At 43.6% G+C, this 16,212-nt stretch overlaps 1 protein-coding gene across 1 annotated transcript in view; it reads left to right on the top strand.

Moving 5' to 3' along the window:
* Positions 1 to 16,212, top strand: part of CCDC39 (coiled-coil domain containing 39) — a 77,586-nt gene that overhangs the window by 30,877 nt on the left and 30,497 nt on the right. The gene's annotated exons all lie outside the window — the stretch shown is intronic.

Here is a 16,212-nt window from a genome sequence, read left to right as displayed (position 1 = left end):
GAAAAACTGGGAATCTAATCGATATAAAGTTTTGATGGCTCTCTCTGGATACACACTATTAAATGAAAACTGTTTCCAGAGTATATATCAAGTTAACAATTAACCAAAATAAATAAAAAAATATACAATAGAAATGTGATGTGCTCAGAATTAATACATTCTAACTTAAGGAGACCACGATTTACATGGTGTGGGGATTAAAACATAATCCACTAATTAAATAGTCCCTAACACCTAGTGTTTAAATCATTTTTAACTATAACCAATATTTTTCACAGTATCTTTTTTCGGGGATATTCAGAATTTTTAACAGCGCAACCATCCAATCATTTTTCAATATAGTGATGGTGCTGTTTAACTCGTCATAATTCCACCCGTTTTCTTATTACTTTTTAATTAACCAAATCTAAAAGTCTTTATATAGTAAGTTCAAACTTCTCAAATGATGAACTGCAAATCAAATAAATCAAATAAATATAAATATAACTTAGCTTTTAAATAGCTGTATGTAACATTGATTCTCCAACTTCAAACCTCCGCCAACTTGGCCAGGTTTCGAATTTTCTTCATCAGGGAAGAGGTTTGCTGAGAAAAAAGCACAATCTATCAAAAAGATTATCCCCAAACAATCTTAAAATTTCCTAATATTTACTCACTATAAGGTTACCATCTTAGATATTATTTCGGCATCAAAATAAAATGGCTGCGGCGTCTCTTCTGCCTCAGCAATTTAAATAACCACAGCTGAAAACTATCAGCCAATTATACTGCAGACACGTCATATCCAGACCCACCAATCAAAGTAAAGGGAATACAGAACATCCAAAATTTAAAGGTGTAGATCAAATCAAAGACCACCAATCTATTTCAGAATTTAATCCATGAGGAAACAATGAATGCAGATAAAAAATCCACCTTTGTTCTTTGTAGTTTAATAAAGATTCAGGGTTTCCACCTTCCCATCCTAGCTGAATGTGATCTATAATTCGCCACCTAATGTCTTCAATCTGATGATTTTTTTCAATCCAGTGTTGGACTATAGGAGCAGATAATACTTTATTTTTTATCCGTGACTTATGTTCATTAAGTCTGATTTTAATCGGGCGGCTTGATCTACCTATATAGATCAGATGGCATGGACATTCAATAATATATATACTATTATGTGAATTACAATTAGTTCGAGCTCTTGCTACTATCGGTTGTGTAGATCTGGGAGGTGTCCAAGATGTCCCTTCAATTGCAAACTGACACCATTGACATGAATTACATTTAAAGTGTCCTACAGTCATCGGATCCAGTGCAATATAATCCAATCTCTTATAAGTCAGCATCTCTCCTATCGTTTTCCCTCTTTTAAATGCGCAGATCGGATGATCTTCAAAACAAGTATGTATCTGTAACATCTTCCAATAATGATGTATAGTTCTATTAATATTCGAACTTAGAACAGAATATGGAATAACCAAAACCAGTTTATCGTCAGTTTGTTGCATATTATATTGTAACAGCCAGTCCCTACAGGCATATTTTGCTCTACGGTATGCTTTTTTAATAACCGTATAAGGATATCCTCTATTTAGAAATCGCGTTGTCATTTTACAAGCCTGATCTTCAAACATCACTTCTTCAGAGCAAATTCTTTTGATTCTTAGGAACTGGCTGATTGGTAAACTGGCTTTAAGGTGATAAGGATGAAAACTCGAAAAATGAAGTAAAGTATTACGCATTTAAAAGAGGGAAAACGATAGGAGAGATGCTGACTTATAAGAGATTGGACTATATTGCACTGGATCCGATGACTGTAGGACACTTTAAATGTAATTCATGTCAATGGTGTCAGTTTGCAATTGAAGGGACATCTTGGACACCTCCCAGATCTACACAACCGATAGTAGCAAGAGCTCGAACTAATTGTAATTCACATAATAGTATATATATTATTGAATGTCCATGCCATCTGATCTATATAGGTAGATCAAGCCGCCCGATTAAAATCAGACTTAATGAACATAAGTCACGGATAAAAAATAAAGTATTATCTGCTCCTATAGTCCAACACTGGATTGAAAAAAATCATCAGATTGAAGACATTAGGTGGCGAATTATAGATCACATTCAGCTAGGATGGGAAGGTGGAAACCCTGAATCTTTATTAAACTACAAAGAACAAAGGTGGATTTTTTATCTGCATTCATTGTTTCCTCATGGATTAAATTCTGAAATAGATTGGTGGTCTTTGATTTGATCTACACCTTTAAATTTTGGATGTTCTGTATTCCCTTTACTTTGATTGGTGGGTCTGGATATGACGTGTCTGCAGTATAATTGGCTGATAGTTTTCAGCTGTGGTTATTTAAATTGCTGAGGCAGAAGAGACGCCGCAGCCATTTTATTTTGATGCCGAAATAATATCTAAGATGGTAACCTTATAGTGAGTAAATATTAGGAAATTTTAAGATTGTTTGGGGATAATCTTTTTGATAGATTGTGCTTTTTTCTCAGCAAACCTCTTCCCTGATGAAGAAATTCGAAACCTGGCCAAGTTGGCGGAGGTTTGAAGTTGGAGAATCAATGTTACATACAGCTATTTAAAAGCTAAGTTATATTTATATTTATTTGATTTATTTGATTTATTTGATTTGCAGTTCATCATTTGAGAAGTTTGAACTTACTATATAAAGACTTTTAGATTTGGTTAATTAAAAAGTAATAAGAAAACGGGTGGAATTATGACGAGTTAAACAGCACCATCACTATATTGAAAAATGATTGGATGGTTGCGCTGTTAAAAATTCTGAATATCCCCGAAAAAAGATACTGTGAAAAATATTGGTTATAGTTAAAAATGATTTAAACACTAGGTGTTAGGGACTATTTAATTAGTGGGTTACAGAATTAATACATGACATATATAAATATGAAACACAAATATTCAGCAAACTCTCAATTTCGTCTTATAGGGACCCTACCACATCCAATAATAAAGTCTTCAAGGGTTCCTACATACAAGTATATTCCATCTAGTTTTCAATGGACAGTTTACTCCATTATGATATTTCACTTATTTGCCTCAGTGCACATAACCAACCTTCACTTAATGTTGGAAACGCCTGCACCAAATTCTTCTTCATAGGCTTTTGAATATCATAATATTTAAAATCAATTTTTGCCAGTTTTTATCTTCTTTATTATTTTAACTTGGAGTACTTAACTTAATAGTAGGTAATCGGACCAGGGGTTCTAACACGTCCGACATGCATGTTTCGCCAGCATGGCTTTGTCAAGGACTTCCCCCTATTCCGCTTCCAGTGCCAGCCTTGCAATGTTTACTCACAGGATTCCCCCTGCAAATATGAAAATACACTTCTGCTAGTCACTGTCATCTATGGACAAGCAGGATGTGTCGTCCACACTGACATTATCCGATGGTGCTGAATCTCCTAGAGCTCAGAAAAAAAGTGTTTCTGAGCATGTGAAGAATCTCCCGCCTTTGCAATAACCGTTAGACCTTTTGTTCTGTTTCTGTCTGGCAAGTCAATAGCCTTGGTACTTACAACCCTCCACTTCAAATGAAAAAAGGTTGGAGAAGAGAGAATATAATTAAGCAGTTTTTCGCCACAAAGAAAGCAAGCCTGCCCTCTAATTCTCCACACTATATTTTTGTTTCTGCCGCGGTCTAAGAACTAAAAGAAAATATAACCCAGTAGTTGGCCATGTTGGACCCAGAATTAGGTTTTTAAAGTGCCCACAATGCTTGAAGAAAATGGACCTTACCCAATATCCATGACAGACACATGTTCTGCCTAGGTCGAACTCATAATGTAGAGACGTTTTTCAGAAGACTATTTATTTATTGTATTTTTACCCCACATTTTCCCATCTTTTTGCAGGCTCAATGTGGCTTACAGAGTATAAATATGATAACGTCGTTACATGATTTAAAAACAGTCGATCATAAGCAGAGGTGAAAGAGGATTTAGATGAAAGGTATTAGGTAGGGTCGTGTGAGAGGTGTTTTTTGGTGTACTTGGGTGGTTTAAGGAATGATTTGTTTCATTGAGGGTGACTTTTGTAGGCTTTGTTGAAGAGATGTATGATTTGATGATTTTCAGCTCTCTGTTCCCAAGTCTTAGACTCAAAATATGGAACTCTACCTATTCCCATCAGAAAACAGCTACCTCAACTTCAGGAAGAGGCTAAAAACCTTTCTCTTCCCAAAGACTGCTTCATAACAATCCATCATGACATCTACCTCCTAGTCTCTTTCCTTAATTATTTTGGTCTCATGCATTACACCAATGGTCTCTAATGTTTCTCTTTTTTTTTTAAAGTTTTTTATTTATATAATTTTCAGAACCATACAAAACAAAATTTAAGACTTTTCTGTCATATAACAGGATATCTTGAAGAACAGTTGCATATTACAGTAAATGGTCCTATCATAACTACCTCCTGTAGATCCCCCCCTCCCCTCTCCCCTCCCCCCCCCCCCCCCCCCCCCCCCACTGTCCCTTTAACAGTCCTGAAGTCTCTGTTACTGCGCTGCTGTTGCGGACCAAGTGTTGTATTGTTCCCATATCTTCCTATGTTGGGCTAAGCGCCCTTTACTCATCGCTATCAGCTTAGACATTAAGTGGATGTAGTTCAGTTTTTCCAGCACCACTGAAATGTCCGGTAGGCTAGGTTTTTTCCAGGATGCCGCCAGCACCAGCCTGCCCGCCACAAACACCTGAGTGGCAAACTGGTGGACGTGTGACGGAATCACTGGTGGTTTAAAGTGAAGTAGACAGTGTTCCGCTTTCAGCTGGTATTGTGCGGTCGTCACTAAATTTACAAAGTCCACTATTTTCATCCAGAATCTAGATGCATATACACAGGACCACCATATATGGTACATATCACCTTCCTCTCCACAGTCCCGCCAGCATTGGGAGGAACCTGTCCCAAACATCCTGGCCAGGCGGCTTGGGGTATAGTACCAACCGTACAACATCTTATGCCCATTTTCTATCATAGCACTAGAGATCGATACCCTAAGCAAGGATTTGAGAGCCCTTCCCCACAGTGCGGGATCATATGTTGTCCCTATTGCCACCTCCCATTTATGTATGTAATATTCTACGGGATCTTCTCGGGCCAACAAAGCCTTATATATTCTTGAGATGCCCCCCCTGTTCCCCCCTTTTGTCATCCCTATCTCTAGCTGTGTCTCGGCTAGCTCCAGCTCCTCCCTTGCTTTATTTTTGATAAAGTGCTGTACTTGATAATAATAAAAGGATTGCAAGGGAGAGAGCCCGTGTATTTGGCATAGTTCCGAGTAGGGTGGGACCGCACCCTCCTCACACATTTGTCCTAATTCACAGAGTCCCCAATCTTCCCATTCCTTATATACTTTATCTGATCTACCCGGCCCAAATTGGGGGGCGAATCTAAGAAATGTATGTTTGAAATATTTACGCTCTGGAAAAAACTGCTTCCTAACCTTGTACCAAATTGTTAGTGGCCACTGCAGGAGAAGGGGACTTCTTTTAATTAATGCCCAGAGTGTGGAGTTAGGTAACCATGGTATTGCACGAAGTGGGTAGGGCTCCAACCAGCTTTGTTCTACCTCTGTCCAGAGTTTCCCTGTATTCTGAAGCCAGATTGCTAAAATTCGTAAGTGGGCTGCAGTCTGATACATCTGGAATTGGGGAACCCCCATGCCTCCCCGATCTCTAAATTGATACATCATCTCTCGCTTTACCCGAGGTGGTCTCTTCTTCCATATAAATGAGAACACCCTGCCCTGTAAGCCTCTGAAAAAGGCCGCTGGTATTTCGATTGGGAGGGCCGTGAATAGGTACAGCAGCTTCGGGAGCATCATCATCTTGACAGCGTTAATTCTACCCACCCAGGATAGTGTCAATCCCTCCCAACGCTCTAGGTCCCTAAAGAGCTCTCGCACCTTACTTGGAAAGTTATATTCAAATACCTCCTCCATTCGGCGTGGTAAACTGACCCCAAGATATTTGACAAACTTTTTAGCCCACCTATATGGGAATTGTGTCTTCAATGTTTCCAGGACTGTGTCAGGTAGGTTTATATCAAGTGCTTCGGATTTGGTAAAGTTAATTTTAAAGCCGGACACCGCCCCATATGCCTGTATTTCTTTCTCCAAAGCGGGGAATGCAACCAGGGGGTCCTTTAACAGAAGTAGGACATCGTCTGCAAATAATAGAATTTTCGTCTCAATACCCCCCCCTATAAGACCCCTTATTCTCTCATGTGCTCTAATCCTAGATGCCAGGGATTCCATTACTAGGGCAAACAGAAGTGGCGACAGTGCACAACCCTGTCTGGTGCCCCTCTGCAGGGGAAAGGAGTTAGTTAATGTCCCATTGATCCGCACCGCTGCCCTCGGATTCTCATATATAAGAGACAGCCATTCCACGTACCGTCCCCCCACCCCAAACTTCTCAAGCACTGCGAAGAGAAATGACCAGCCGACCCGATCAAAGGCCTTTTCTGCATCTAAGGACAAAATACAAAGGGGAGATGTAAGTATTTGGGCCCCCTGAATAACCTGTAGCGCTCTCCTAATGTTGTCAAAGGTCTGGCGCTCGCGTACAAAGCCCGCCTGGTCTTCATGTATAAGCTGTGGGAGGTATTTCTGGAGCCTAGTGGCCATAATTTTGGAAAATATTTTATAATCTACTCCCAACAAAGAGATAGGCCTGTAGGAGCTACACAGCTGGGGATCTTTGCCTTGTTTAGGGAGAACCGTGATTGTAGCCAGATTCCATGTAGGTGGGATGCCCGTGGCCCTATCCAAAGAGTTAAACACCCGGAGCAGCAGAGGGACCAATTGTTTTTGAAAAGTTTTATAAAATGTATTTGTAAAGCCATCTGGCCCTGGAGCTTTATGCACAGAGAGCCCATGAATCGTCTGTTCTATCTCTTCTTGCGTTATGGGTTCCCCCAGTACCTGATTTGCTATGTCGGGGAGCCGCGGGAGCTCCACGCCCTCCAGATAATTACTAATCTCTTCAGTTGCACAGCTTGTTGTATCACTATATAAGGTCTTATAATATCCACTAAAGGCTGCATCTAGAAACTCGGGTTCTGAGTGCACCACTCCCCCTGCATCCCGTAGGCCCCCTATCAAGGTTCTGCTAGCATGTTGGGCCAGTTTATGGGCTAGTAGTCTGCTAGGTTTGTTACCAAATTCAAAATGTTGTTGGCGTACCCTCTGTAGTTTTTCTGCCAGATCTGCTAGTTCCAGTTCATGTATCTGAGTTCGGATTTTGTGTGCCTGCCCCCTCAGTTTCAACGGATTTTGATCTATTCCTTCTTGCAACAGTGTCTCCGTCTGTAGGAGTTGTTGGCGTAATTCCCTTTCTCTAGCACATCTCTCCTTCCATCTCCTCGCCCGCAGTGCGATCAGATGGCCCCTTATTACTGCTTTAAAGCCCTCCCATAGCACAGTTGGGGAGACCTCATCATTATCATTGAATAGGATATAATCCTGGATGGCCGATTCTATCTGGGAAATATTAGATGGATCCGCCAATAAAGCATCGTCCAAGCGCCACTGCCGTTTTGTTTTATTAGGGTCTAACCCCTTGATTGTTAATAGCACCGGAGAGTGGTCCGACCATGTATGAGGTAGTATAGTGTGTTCCCCCACCACCCCTAACAGAGATGCATCCCCCATCCATAGGTCTATTCTAGAAGAGGACTGATGCACTGTGGAAAAATATGTATAAGCTCGCTGGGATGGATTGTCCCTTCGCCATAAATCAATAAGTTGCCATCGTGTTATAAACTCGTGAAGGTGTCGCCTGTCTTGTTTAGCGTAGTTCGCATTACGTGTCGTATTATCTAGTAGTGGATGCAGAGTGAGGTTGAAATCACCACCTATCAGGAGAGAACCCTCCAAATGCCGTAGCAGTATCTGATCTAGATCCGAGAGGAAGTCTCCCTGCTTAGTGTTAGGGCAATATATGTTCACCAGTGTGTAGGTCTTCCCCCCCATTGTTAAAACAATTAACAGATATCTCCCATTCTTATCCTTGATAACCTTTTGTACCTCCCAATTCTTGCCACTACAGAATGCTATCAGGACCCCTTTGCTTTTCGTATTATCTATATTGGAGGCGAAATATATGAGAGGGTATTTCTTATTAGCACATAGATATTCATGTCTGGGCTTTAAATGGGTTTCTTGTATCATCCCTATATCTACCCCAAGCCGCCTCAATTCCCGGAACAGTAACTGCCGTTTCCTAGGTATATTCAGCCCTCGGACATTGAGTGACATGCATTTAATATCTCCCATTACCTCTTACTATACATCCATCCTCCCTGCTTCAGCGCTTTTACTTTATTCATAACTTGTGTCCTATTTGCTGCTAGAGACATACATGGTTTGCTTCTATTTCTCATTACTCCCCCCTGTATTCCCCCCCCTCCCCACTTTCCCCCATACATTTTAGGCATCCCAAACAGAATCTCTATGGGTGCCTATTCAGAGAGGAAGGAACAGCTGGCCCTGCCCTGGGGCCCCACAACAAAAACACATCATAACTACCTCTTGTCCAAAAGCTGGAATTCTGCTCAACATTTTCAACATCCAGCAACAATTTTAAAGGTAATAACTTTCCCGAATATAAAGTTTGTGCCTCGTCAGGTGATCTTTGAGGCCGATTGTTGTCTTTGTAGTCTTTTCCGGCCGTTTCCCACTCGTTGCCATTTTGGTGGGAGGGCCTCCGCTCTAGGTGCCCAGCGCTCCCACCAGGTGCTGTGGAGGACTTGCAGCCCTTCTGCATTTCCTCACAGCTGTATCCGGGGTGACTCCAGTTCCACCCCGACCTTCCCAGGGCCTTCTCTCCAAGTGCCCAGAGTTCCCAGGTGCTTTTTGGCTAGGATCAGGCGACCCTCAGGGGGAGGAATGCTGGCTTCGGCCTAACCCCTGGTAAGCCTTTCCTCAGCTGAGAGGTACCCACCTCTACCACCGGCTGCCTTTCAGGTGCTGTGGAGGACTTGCAGCTCATCTGCATATCCTTACAGCCTTCTCCGGGGTGACACCCAGGTCCACCCCGATCCACTCAGGGCCTCCGCTCTAGGTGCCGCGCGCCTAACGGCGCGCGGGGCATTTTTCTCTTTGTATCTAATCTTTTTCCAGTTGCTAAAGTACCTTAATCGTTTATGGCCCCTATTCACATTCTCTTCCTAGCTCTGTCCCTTCCTAATCTTTTCCCTCACCCCCTACCTCTTTCCGCTACAGGAACTCACTTCCCATCCATTGACTTCATCACCTCACCTTCTCTCCTACCCTCTTCCTCCTTTTTGGCTTTTAATCTCCGTCTCTTTCTTCCCTCCATTTTGCCTTCCCCATTCCACCTAAATACCTCTCGCCTTCGACGCCTTCGTGGCCACACCTCTCCTACTCTCCTCCGCTCTCTTTTACTCCTTCTCTTACTCTCAGCTGGTGACATCAATCCCAATCCTGGCCCTCCTCACCAACTATTATCCAAACTCTACAGATCTCACCGTGACCTCTCTAACCTCATCTCTATTCCTCTACTCCCCTCCTCTTCTCTGCCCTTCTCTTGCGCCCTATGGAATGCCCGCTCTATCTGTAACAAACTCCCCTATATCCAGGACCTCTTTATCTCGCGTCACCTCCATCTGCTCGCCATAACAGAAACCTGGCTCTGCCCTGATGACTCTGCTTCAGTCGCAGCCCTGTGCCATGGCGGTTATCTATTTTCACATACTCCTCGCCCTACTGGCCGTGGGGGCGGTGTTGGACTACTTCTCTCTCCCTCCTCCAGATTTCAACCCCTTCTTCCACCTCAATCTCACTGTTTTTCCTCCTTTGAAGTCCACTCTATCCGCCTTTTCTCTCCTCTGCCTCTTCGAATAGCGGTCATTTATCGTCCCCCTGATAAGTCCCTTTCATCCTTTCTCAGTGACTTTGATGCCTGGCTTGCCTTCTTCCATGATCCTTCCTCCCCCTCTCTCATCCTTGGTGACTTTAATATTCCTGCTAATGATCCTTCCAACTCTTATATTTCCAAGTTACTCGCTTTAACGTCGTCCTTTAATCTCCAACTATGCTCCACCTCCCCCACTCATCAAAATGGTCACTGTCTTGATCTCATCTTCTCCTCCAACTGTTCACCCTCTAGTTTCCTTGCCTCCGATCTTCCCCTCTCTGATCACCATCTTATAACTTTCACACTTAAATCTCCTCCCTCCCAGTCCCGTCCTATCCTATCTAATTTATCTAGGAATCTTCACGACATTGACCCTTCATCTCTATCCTCCCATGTTTCAAACCTCCTCTCTACTGTGGCACCATCCACGTCTGTCAACGAGGCTGTTTCTTCTTACAACAATACTCTATCCTCTGCCTTAGACACTCTTGCACCTTTGATGACCCGCCCTGTAAGGCGTACAAAACCCCAACCTTGGCTGACTTCTAATATCCGCTACCTACGTTCCTGTACCCGCTCCGCCGAACGCCTCTGGCGGAAATCTCGGGCCCTTGCTGATTTCTTACACTTTAAGTTCATGCTGACCTCCTTCCAATCTGCTCTTTTACGTGCCAAACAGGATTATTATATCCAACTGACCAACTCTCTTGGCTCTAATCCTCGACTTCTCTTCACCACATTGAACTCTCTCCTCAAGGTGCCCCCTCCCCCAACTCCCCCTTCACTATCTCCTCAGACCCTTGCTGAATTCTTTCACAACAAGGTTCAAAAGATAAACCGTGCTTTCTCTACCTCACCAGCTCTCCCTCCACTAGTCCGTTCCCCTCTCTCTCTTTCCCCTCATTCCCTTTCCTCCTTTCCTGAAGTTACTATTGAGGAAACTACACTTCTCCTTTCTTCCTCAAAATGTACCACCTGTTCCTCTGATCCCATTCCCACCCACCTTCTTAATGCCATCTCTCCTACCCTTATTCCTTTTATCTGTCACATTCTCAACCTCTCACTTTCCACTGCGACTGTCCCTGCTGCCTTTAAACATGCTGTGGTCACACCTCTCCTTAAGAAGCCTTCACTTGACCCTACTTGTCCCTCTAATTACCGACCCATCTCCCTCCTTCCTTTTCTCTCCAAATTACTTGAGCGTGCTGTTCACCGCCGCTGCCTTGATTTTCTCTCCTCACATGCTATTCTTGACCCATTACAATCTGGTTTTCGCCCTCTCCACTCAACCGAAACTGCGCTTACTAAAGTCTCCAATGACCTATTACTGGCTAAATCCAGAGGTCAATATTCCATCCTCATTCTTCTTGATCTTTCCGCTGCTTTTGACACTGTCGATCACAGCATACTTCTCGATACCCTGTCCTCACTTGGATTCCAGGGCTCTGTCCTTTCCTGGTTCTCTTCCTACCTCTCCCTCCGCACCTTTAGTGTTCACTCTGGTGGATCCTCTTCTACTTCTATCCCTCTGCCTGTCGGCGTACCCCAGGGTTCTGTTCTTGGTCCCCTCCTCTTTTCTATCTACACTTCTTCCCTTGGTTCATTAATCTCATCCCATGGCTTTTCCTACCACCTCTATGCTGATGACTCCCAAATCTACCTTTCTACCCCTGATATCTCACCTTGCATCCAAACCAAAGTTTCAGCGTGCTTGTCTGACATTGCTGCCTGGATGTCTCAACGCCACCTGAAATTAAATATGACCAAAACCGAGCTTCTCATTTTCCCCCCCAAACCCACCTCCCCGCTCCCCCCATTTTCTATTTCTGTTGATGGCTCTCTCATTCTCCCTGTCTCCTCAGCTCGAAACCTTGGGGTCATCTTTGACTCTTCTCTCTCCTTCTCTGCTCATATCCAGCAGACCGCCAAGACCTGTCGTTTCTTTCTTTACAACATCCGTAAAATCCGCCCCTTTCTTTCCGAGCACTCTACCAAAACCCTCATCCACACCCTTGTCACCTCTCGTTTAGACTACTGCAATCTGCTTCTTGCTGGCCTCCCACTTAGTCACCTCTCCCCTCTCCAGTCAGTTCAAAACTCTGCTGCCCGTCTCATCTTCCGCCAGGGTCGCTTTACTCATACTACCCCTCTCCTCAAGACCCTTCACTGGCTCCCTATCCGTTTTCGCATCCTGTTCAAACTTCTTCTACTAACCTATAAATGTACTCACTCTGCTGCTCCCCAGTATCTCTCCACACTCGTCCTTCCCTACACCCCTTCCCGTGCACTCCGCTCCATGGATAAATCCTTCTTATCTGTTCCCTTCTCCACTACTGCCAACTCCAGACTTCGCGCCTTCTGTCTCGCTGCACCCTACGCCTGGAATAAACTTCCTGAGCCCCTACGTCTTGCCCCATCCTTGGCCACCTTTAAATCTAGACTGAAAACCCACCTCTTTGACATTGCTTTTGACTCGTAACCACTTGTAACCACTCGCCTCCACCTACCCCCTCCTCTCTTCCTTCCCGTTCACATTAATTGATTTGATTTGCTTACTTTATTTATTTTTTGTCTATTAGATTGTAAGCTCTTTGAGCAGGGACTGTCTTTCTTCTATGTTTGTACAGCGCTGCGTATGCCTTGTAGCGCTATAGAAATGCTAAATAGTAGTAGTAGTAGGGAGCGGGAGTTTGGTCTTGCTCCCGAACTGGCCTCCCGCCTGTCACTCTCATCTGCGGACTCCGGGCATACTGCTCTGGCTTCCAAAAGAGACTGAATCTGATGTTGTTTGCCATCTTTATAGAATACCAAAGCGAAGGGGTGCCGCCATCTGTACTGGATCTTCTGCTCTCTAAGATATCTCGTGAATGGCCGCAAATCCCCTCTCCTTCTCAGCGTCGCCGCTGCCAAGTCCTGATATATTTCAACATGGTAGGAATCCCATTTAAAGTCTGAAGTTTGTCGCATCAGTTTCAGTATTTGTTCCTTTAGTTTGTAGCTACTGAAGCAGGCAATGATATCTTTGGGTCTATTATTTCTTACCGGTCCCAGTGCCCGGTGTGCCCTCTCCAATTGCACTGCCTCAGGTTCCATATTGGCCCCGTTCTGTGTGAACAGTTCTTGTATTATTTTTTGTACTACTTGCTCACTGTCCTGGTATAGAGGTGTGTCCGGTAGGCCTCGAAATCTCAAATTGTTGCGGCGTCCCCGATTCTCCAGATCTTCCAGTTTATCTTGTAATATTTGCTGTTCACTCCGGAGTTCAGTGATATGTTGGTCCATCGAGCCAAGGGCCTCGCTGTGGGCTTCCACTTGGGCCTCCGTGTCCTCTAGCCGCACTCCCAGCTCTCTTATCTCGTCGCGCAAGTCTGTGCCCAACTTAGCTACCTCAGCTCGCAGTGCCTTGAGGTCAGCGCTGATGTTTTGCAGGCATAATTGCAGGCTGGGCTGCTCTTCTTCTGTGAGTTCTGTTACCGATCGCTGTTCCAGCGTTGGCTCCTGGGGTTTTGCTTTCTCTGTCAATTCTTTATTTTTCCGTGCGTCGGCCATTTTGTTTTTTATCGGGGTCGCGCCTCCGGCGAATGCAAACCTTGAAAGATCAGCCACAGTTCGGCGAAAATTCATGCGCTTTCGTGGTACGAGTTCCCGCTTTAGTGCTGCCGTCAATTTTAGCTTTCCAGCTTAGCTTTGGATCGCGAACGCGATCGTTTTTGCCGCGAGGCCACCGGAGCTAGCTTTTCAGGTGTCCATGCTGCCCGGTGACATCACTTCCTCCCCCCCTCTAATGTTTCTCATATCTCACACTAACACTATTGCTTTTGTCTCACCTAGAATGTAAACTGCACTGAACCCTGGAAAGGGGATATTAGCGGTATACAAGAATTGATTTGAATTGAATTAATGTAGATGCCTTTCAAAAATGTAAGAAAACATCTCCCTCACCAAGGCATATACTAGACTATAGTCTTTGGAAGAGGTTTCGGCTCATAGTAGCCCAAGCAGACCAAACTCACCTGGAATTCAATCTGAGCCACCTCAGCCACCACCAAAAGCAGGTTTATCTCCTGAAGATATAACCTATCCCACATTCCTTCAAAAGCTTGCAAAGAATCTCTCTTTGACACCTACCACTGAACTGATATTTTAAATTATTCTGATGTTTAGAACGGTAGCATGCATTCCTGTCCATGCAGTCCTAATGGATATGCAAGTCAAAATATGGTAACCCCCCCTTTTCTGGACAAAGTGCCTAGAAACGAAAGCCATAACTTATTATCATTCACGCATTGTTGAATCAGCAATTGGACTTCTGATCTAAAGAAGGGTTGCCTTCGACAGCTAATCAAAAAATGTATTAAATTAGTCCAATAAAAAAGGTATTTTATTTTCTATATTTTGCTTTATTTCTATTTAAAATAAACTTGGATTGCAGCCAGTTCTGTTCCAGAAGACCAACCAGAAACTGGCTAGCAGTAGATGGCAGTGTTCATGCATAAGACTTCATGTATGCATATCTTCCAGTTCCATGGATCGCCAAAGTTCTTCAGAAAAAAGCAGAATATAAATATCTTCATCCTTGTATCCCCATTTTGGCCGCATTCAATCTGAGACCATATCTCCATCAGCTAGCAGTCCAAGGGCCACTTTTTCAATACACTGGGATCTCATGACTCAGAATGGCTCTCTTCTCCACTCCATTATCTGAATCTTAGTATTGACTGCTTGGATGTTGAAAGGATTTAAGTAACCCTTTTAATTTTTCTAAGAAGTTCAGGATTTTTTTTCCTAGTATCCAGAAAGCCTTCACCCAAAAAGGGCTTTAAGTGGAAGCATTTCTCACAGTGGTACAATTCAAAACCGCAAAACACCTTCTCTTGCTCCATGCAAACACTGCTTTAGTATCTCCTGTCCAACTCAGGGTTAAACACAAGCTCTGTTAGAGTGCATCTCAGCACAATTGCCAGTATACCATGATCATATTGACAAGAGTCCACGTTTATCCACCCTTTAGTCACTCACTTCATGAAAGGGCTGGCTGACCAACATTTGACCACACTTGAAACAGTGCTGTATTGGTATTGCAAGCTCTAATGAATTTTGCACCCTACACATCGTTCTGTCAGGATAGGGTGGAGTTACAGACCCATCCAGAATTTCTGTAGAAAGTGGTTTCGGCTTTTCATATACACCAGTCAACTGCATTTCTTTCTTTCTTTTTTTTTTTTTAAACATATTTTATTGAAGATTTTGTATTTTTTGTACACCCAACTGGAAACAACACTGATCAAACAGTCACATAAGGATTAGCTTACATCCTCTCATCGTCACTTATCATAACATACAAACAGTATCAAATTCCCACTTCACATCTTTTCCACATTTCCCTTTCCCCCTCCCTCCCTCTCATCCCGATCTCCCCCCCCTGGAAGCCAGATACTCTCTCGTTTCTCCTCGTATGGGCCCCAAACTTTTTGAAACATCGCTAGCAAGCCTTTCCTCATCGCAGTCAGCTTTGCCATTTGGTAAATGTACTCTACTTTATATCCTATCTTCTGCAGGGGGGGAGTTTCCAATGTTTTCCAAGCCCTTGCCAGCTGCATTTTGGCCGCAGCAAATATTTGTACTACAAGCTTATGTTCCTGCACCTTCGTTTTTTTTGGGCGGGCATGTAGCAGGCAATACTCTATCTGACGTGTATAGCCCCCTGTACCCAAGCCATTAACTACATTTATTATCTGTTCCCAAAGTGCACATACCTTGGGACATTCCCACCAGATGTGTAGAAAAGATCCCTGGCCTCCACAATTACGCCAGCAACTCTTGGATACGTTCGGATAGATCTTATGAAGGCGCACTGGCGTATAGTACCACCAGAATAACATCTTATACCCATTTTCAGTCACCGGCTGAGTGATTGATGAGTGCAACAAGAACCTAAAACTGTTGGCCCACCAGCTTATGGAGAAGTTCTTTTGCATCGCTTTCTCCCATCTGTCTGTATAAAATTCTAGCGGGGAGGACATGAGCAACAGTGCTTTATAAAGTCTAGTTATACATCCCTTCCCTCCTCCCTCTCTTAGCGCCCGTTCTAAGCCCGTCTCTGCCAGCTCTAGCTCATCCCTTGCTTTCCTCTGAATGTAGTTCCTCACACAGTGGTAGTAAACAAGGTCCTTGGCAGACAGATCATATTCTTCTCTCACTATTTCAAAATCTTTTACCGCATTTTCCTCCCATAATTGACCCAACCTATATAACCCTTTACGGGCCCATACCTGATAGGTTTTTTCCT

Source organism: Microcaecilia unicolor, chromosome 10, assembly GCF_901765095.1.
Source record: "Microcaecilia unicolor chromosome 10, aMicUni1.1, whole genome shotgun sequence".
Classification (NCBI taxonomy): Eukaryota; Metazoa; Chordata; class Amphibia; order Gymnophiona; family Siphonopidae; genus Microcaecilia; species Microcaecilia unicolor.
The sequence above is the reverse complement of the archived record's forward strand: the minus strand, read 5'-3'. Positions and strand labels throughout refer to the sequence as shown.